The sequence below is a fragment of the Anopheles gambiae genome, chromosome 3, assembly GCF_943734735.2.
Source record: "Anopheles gambiae chromosome 3, idAnoGambNW_F1_1, whole genome shotgun sequence".
NCBI lineage: Eukaryota > Metazoa > Arthropoda > Insecta > Diptera > Culicidae > Anopheles > Anopheles gambiae.
In genome coordinates, this window is record NC_064602.1 from 53,215,042 (window position 1) to 53,222,105 (window position 7,064).

Here is a 7,064-nt window from a genome sequence, read left to right on the forward strand (position 1 = left end):
TTAAACAAGAAAATTTTACCAGACAAATTCCCTTTACCCCGCATAGACACGATACTAGATCAGTTAGGAAGAGCCAAATATTTCAGCACATTGGATTTGATGTCAGGGTTTCATCAAATCAAGCTTGATAGAAATTCCAGAAAATATACAGCTTTTTCCACGCCTACAGGCCACTATCAGTTTACAAGAATGCCATTTGGACTCAATATTAGCCCAAACAGCTTTCAAAGAATGATGGCTATCGCTATGGCTGGTTTAACACCAGAGCTAGCATTTGTATATATAGATGATATTATAGTTACTGGATGCAGTGCACGGCATCATATCAGTAATTTAGGTGAAGTTTTTGATAGGCTAAGAAAGTATAACCTTAAACTAAATGCAGAGAAATGTTGTTTCTTTAAAACAGAAGTAACGTACTTAGGTCATAAAATAACAGATAAAGGAATTTATCCAGACGACGCAAAGTTTGATACAATTAAAAACTTCCCGATTCCTACTAATGCTGATGAAGCAAGACGTTTTGTCGCGTTTTGTAATTATTATCGTAAATTTGTACAGAATTTTGCTAAGATAGCTAAACCAATTAATAATTTGATTAAGAAAGACGTTAAGTTTGCATGGACTTCAGAATGTCAAGCAGCTTTTGATACATTGAAACAAAGCTTACTCTCACCCACAATTTTACAATATCCAGATTTTAAAAAACAATTCATTATTACGACAGATGCATCGGATATGGCATGTGGTGCAGTGTTATCACAAATAACAGATGGAAGTGATTTGCCAGTCGCATTTGCGAGTAAAAGTTTTACACCAGGGGAAAAGAATAAGCCAATTATCGAGAAAGAGCTAACAGCTATACATTGGGCAATTAATTATTTTAAACCTTATGTATATGGACAAAAATTTATAGTTAGAACAGATCATAGACCATTAGCATACTTATTTGGTATGAAAAATCCTACTTCTAAACTGACTAGAATGAGACTAGATTTAGAAGAATTTGACTTTGAAATAGAATATTTAGCAGGTAAAGCTAATGTTGCGGCAGACGCACTATCAAGAATAATCCTTAACTCGGATGACCTAAAGGCATCAATACCAAAATCCAAAACGATTTTAATGGTTAATACGAGAGCCATGGTTAAGAAAAATAACGTGAAAACTGATACAAACAAAGATAAACCAATCGCAACAACAGGGATTGATCACCCCGCGATGTGGAAAACAGAAAGACCTTCAGAAGTGAGAAAGGTATTGAAAATATGTACGCAGAAAAATAAGAACAACGTTGAATTCACTATATACAACCATTCATATGGTAAAGCACTAGGAAAATTTCTTTTGAGAAAAGATGTAAATGGAAGTCAAGCATTAGAGTTTGCTCTTCTAGAAATGTGCAAAATCGCGAAACAATATGGAAGAAACAAGCTAGCATGGTCAGAAGAAGACCACTTATTCAAAGAATATTCCCAACAAACTATTAAGGAAATCGCCAACAGAGCTATTACCAAGTTTGAAATAATCCTGTTTACTCCAACTAGATGGATAACAACAGAGAAAGATAGGCTGAGAATAATTTCAGATTATCATATGACCCCTTCGGGAGGACATATAGGCCAGTACAGACTGTACCAGAAAATAAGGGAAAAATACAAATGGAAAAATATGAAAGATGATATCAAGAAATACGTACGAAATTGTAAGGCATGCATAGTTAATAAGACGACTAGACATACTAAAGAAGACACAGTTGTAACTACAACACCGACAAAACCTTTTAATATAATTTCAATCGACACAGTAGGACCTCTAACAAAAACTAACAAAAACAACAGGTATGCAATAACCATACAATGTGACTTAACGAAATACATCGTAGTAATACCTATCCATAACAAAGAAGCAAATACTATAGCAAGAGCATTGGTAGAAAACTTTATTCTTACATTTGGAACATTTATAGAATTAAAATCGGATCAAGGGCTAGAATATAACAATGAAATATTACACAAAATTTCAGAAATCTTAAAAATCAAACAGACTTTTAGCACAGCTTACCACCCACAGACAATAGGATCATTAGAAAGAAATCATAGATGCCTAAACGAATACCTAAGAAGTTATACAAACGAACACCATGATGACTGGGATGATTGGACAAAATTTTACGAATTTGTTTACAATACAACAGAACACACTGACACAAACTACACACCATACGAACTGGTATTCGGAAGAAAAGCGAATTTACCACAAGATATATTCAAAACAAAAATAGAACCAGTTTATAATATTGACCAATATTATTTCGAAATGAAATATAAACTCCAAAAATCAAACGAAATAGCTAGAGAAAATTTGATAAACGCAAAGAATAGAAGACAGCAAATCTTAAATAAAGATACAGTACCACTCATTATAAAGATAGGAGATCAGGTATATTTGGAAAATGAAAACAGAAAAAAATTAGATCCAGTCTACATTGGACCTTTCACAGTAGTAAGTGACCAAGGGCCTAATTGCGTAATACAAAACAATACAACAAAGAAAACCTCTACAGTACACAAAAACAGACTAATTAAGTACACAGGAGAATAACTTCAATCATTGTAATTCATTACGTTATTCTATTAAAGGGGGGAGGTGTAGCATATCTGCTATACAGAACTAATTATAATACACACTATCAGCTACAGACACATTGGAAAGCCAAATCACACCATTGTAACACATTCATTATAACACACTCAGTAAATCAGATCATACCATACACACCCGGAAGAGCTCAGGCCACACCGTTCATATAAAAACAATTGTGACACACTTAACAGAACCAACCGAAACGTACAACATAAACAATTGTGACACACTTAACAGAACCAACCGAAACGTACAACATAAGCAGGAACAGTTTATGCATTATAACCCAAAACAGGAACTTAGTGACAAGAACCATCGTTCTTGTCAACAAAAGACAAACGTAACTAGCTGAGTGAAAACAATAACTTTTCAACATACAACCCGGAACCAAATGTGAGAAACCCTTAACTTCTTTTGAGTATAAATAAAACCAACTCCGATCATGGCAAGTCAGATTCGTTCGGACTGTCAGGATAGGACTATGCCCATCCTACATCTATCGAGTTCTCATTTAAAGAGTTTAGATATGTCCCCCTGCCCAAGGTAAGGCCTCTAAACTCCAACGTTTCCAGTAAGGGAAACCTCCTAAAGGTTTCTATGATCGCCTGGACGATCAAGTGTCGAACGTCCGGTTCGAAGCAGTATCCACCTCAGTTCTACTTAATTCGGCAAACGATGATGAAGGCCACCCTGACCAACGCGAGTTCAAAGTTACTACATGGCAACCGTCCCAAAATCGAACATACCGGGTCTATCTCAAAACATACCACATGACGACCGTAACAGTCATCAAACATATTACACTTTCATTGAGCTTACATAGAATGTTACACGCTACCTGCTCACTAAGGACTGCTATCGAGCAGTGTTTTGAGCAGGTAGCGAGCAGTAACGCCTCCATACAAAAATCGCGAAACGTAACGCTCCAATGCTATTTGGGTAGAATGGACAAATGAGAGTAAGAGTCTTTGTAGGGAGAATGGAGAGAACGAAAGAAATTGAGAAGGGATGTAGCATACATAAACCAAATGTATGATACATGCTGTCGCACGGTTGCAAAAACCTTCTCTATAGTTCTGCTATCGAGAATGATTTGACCGCGCTATAGAGAACACTTTTTCAATACAAAAAAAAACCGCTTGGAACGTGACAATGTCGGTTGGGCACGCGTTGTATCCTAAAGCACGCTTCTCGCGTCAACGTTCACCACATACACACACACATCTCCACACTCAGGCTATGACATCTTCCCTGTTGCTGTGCTGGACTCAGACAAAATTTGTGTTTCTACACTTATTGTTCAAAAAAGTAGTAGCTATTAGCATCTGAATTTACAAACAAATATCAAAATATGATGTTCTGCTAATGATATTGCACTAAATTTAATTGCACTACATTAAGTTTTGACATATCTTTCGTAAAAGTTCATCAGAGTATGAAAATGTCGATACAATTTGTCATGAATAACTTCAGTTTCAAGATTTTCGCGCATAAAATTATGACGCACGCTGTGTGTGTGCGGCGGCGTAATTCGCTTCTCGTATAGCGAATTTGAAAAGGTAAGAATCATCAACCGATGTAAAAGTGTGAGAGTAAGATGATGCTGATGGTGACTGATGCTTTTCTTTGTTTCTTTTCCTGCTTTCATCTACTGATGGCGTCGAGCATCGCCGAGGATGTGATCGAATGCGGAATATTCTAAACGAGGAGCTTCATTCCGGATTTTGTTTGCAATAACGTAAGTTATGATAACACACAAAGCATACGAAAAAAGAGTGAGTAATCTTATTCTTAACTTTCATTTCTTCAACAGCGCCGAACCCATCCTCCAGCTTACAACGAACGGTCAACGGATGAGGAAGGAGAGAAGGGACGGCAAAGGTACACGCACAAACGTGCACACCTCAGCCTTGTCGGAGAACGAGAACACGGGAGGGGGAGACCGGCAACGTATAGAACCTCTTCATTTACGCTCCCTCGTGCGTTCGTGCGTGCATGCGCGCGCGCGTCTTTGTGTGTGTATGTGTGTGCATGCCTGCGTGCGTGGCTGTGTGTGTTTTTGCCGCTTCGCTTAACGAGATCCTACGGGATCACCTTGCGAAAAACACCAAGAGAGGGGGAGGGGTAGGCCGCGGGGCCATGGGGCTTTCTCAAGCTGAGAAATCATTCTCAAACACTCATTTAAGTTTCTCAAGCACTCAAATCTTGTTCTCAGACGCGAGCCCGTGGCCGTCGTCAGTTTTTCTCACTTTGAGAAACTGATATTGCCACTCATGCTTTATTTGGAGCTTTAAATAGAAAATATATTTTTGATCGCATTTTTTTTATTTTTGTTTCAATTATAAACATTGAATACATTTTCCAAAGTGTTTACCGAAAAACAAATAGCACAATTGCTCATATTTCAGTTAACCGATCGCTGCATCGTCAACTTTCTCAAAGATTCTCAAAGATTCTCAAAGATTCTCAAAACCGATTTTGTTCGGCCGCGGGGCCATGGGGATTCTCAACGCTCATTTTCTCAAGCACTCATGAGTGCTTTTGAGAAATCCTCGTTCTCAGCGTTTGTCGAATTGGAACAAAATTGGTTTTGAGAATCTTTGAGAATCTTTGGGAAAGTGGACGATGCAGCGATCGGCTAACTGAAATATGAGCAATTGTGCTATTTGTTTTTGGGTAATCACTTTGGAAAACGTATTCAATGTTTATAATTGAATTTAAAAAAAAAAATTGTGATCAAAAACTTAATTTCTATTTAAAGCTTCAAATAAAGCTTGAGTGGCTTTATCAGTTTCTCTGAGTGAAAAAAATTGAAGACGGCCACGAGCTCACGTCTGAGAACATGTTTTGAATGCTTGAGAAACTTAAATGAGTGCTTGAGAATGTTTTCTCAGCTTGAGAATGCTCCGTGGCCCCGCGGCCTTCCGATTCGACAAACGCTGAGAACGAGGATTTCTCAAAAGCACTCATGAGTGCTTAAGAAAATGAGTGTTGAGAATCCCCATGGCCCGGCAGCCGTAGGTGTATGTGTCGGTGTGTATATGTGTGCGTGCGTGGTTGTGTTTGTTTTTTGCTGTTTCGCGATCTCCTACGGAATCACCTTGCGAAAACACGCGGGGGGAGGAGTGGGGTGTGTGTTTGTGTGCTTGCCTGCGTGCGTGCGTGGCTTTGTGTGTGTGTTTTTGCGTTCGCGTTCTCCTACGGGATCACCTTGTGAAAAACACCATGGGGAGGAGGGATTTCGTTCAAACTCTCGTGCGCCGGTGTGTTTTGGTAAAGTGTGAAGTGAATAAACAGTGTGCACAGACGCACATGCAGTGCGTGGATCGACAGGTAAGAATTTGCTGAACAGAGGCAACGCAGATTGTCGACAAGTTTCCCGCAGCTTGGCTCGACCCGGTACTTTGCAGTATGACGCCATTCGTTAGTATGATAGATTCTAAATGTGTTGTGAAAGTGTACTTTATGTTTCAATAAAGTGTTTAATGAAATAAAAAAATAACCGTGTTTGTGTTTGTTGTTAGAATAAGTGCGTATTTGCGATCGTGTCTATGCATGAAATAAAACGAGAAACGAAAGAAACAACTACCTTTAGAAGTGTTCGTAGCATGACTGGAAAGAACACAAACACATTGAGAACTGCAGAGCGCACCGTGCGTTACGGGAGGGGAGTGTGAGGGCTCGCGCGAGGGTGCCCGTCCGGCAAAATGAGTGTATTTTTTGAGTGATTTGAGTGACGCTGTCGAAATACAGTGTCTCTTCGACGAATGAGTTACACCCTCGCGCGAGCCCTCCCCCTCCCCACCCGTAACGCACGGTGCGCTCTGCAGTTCTCAATGTGTTTGTGTTCTTTCGAGCCATGCTACCAACACATGTAAAGATAGTTGTTTCTTTCGTTTTTCGTTTTCTTTCATGCACTTATTCTAAAACTAAACACAAACACTGTCATTTTTTATTACATTAAACACTTTATTGAAACATAAAGTACACACTAAAGTACACATTTAGAATCCAATGACGTCATACCGGGTCGAGCCAGGCTGCGGGAAACTTGTCGACAATCTGCGTTGACTCTGTTCAGCAAATTCTTACCTGTGGATCCACGCACTGCATGTGCGTCTGTGCACACTGTTTATTCACTGCACACTTCACCAAAACACACCGGCGCACGAGACTTATAACGAAATGCGCATCAATGCACAAACACTGCGCGCGGGACTTTGAACAAAACACGCACAACCATCTCCGGCAAAGCGTCGCGCTGTACTGGTGGTTTTGCACGCGTAGGAGGGGGGGACATACGGAGCGATGGTTCGATGCTGTAGTGTAAGCGAGACAACACGATGTGACGAGCAGCTCCAAGTTGAGCTCGCTGAAAGAAGACACACACACATTCACAGACGGCTCGTCAAAGCACG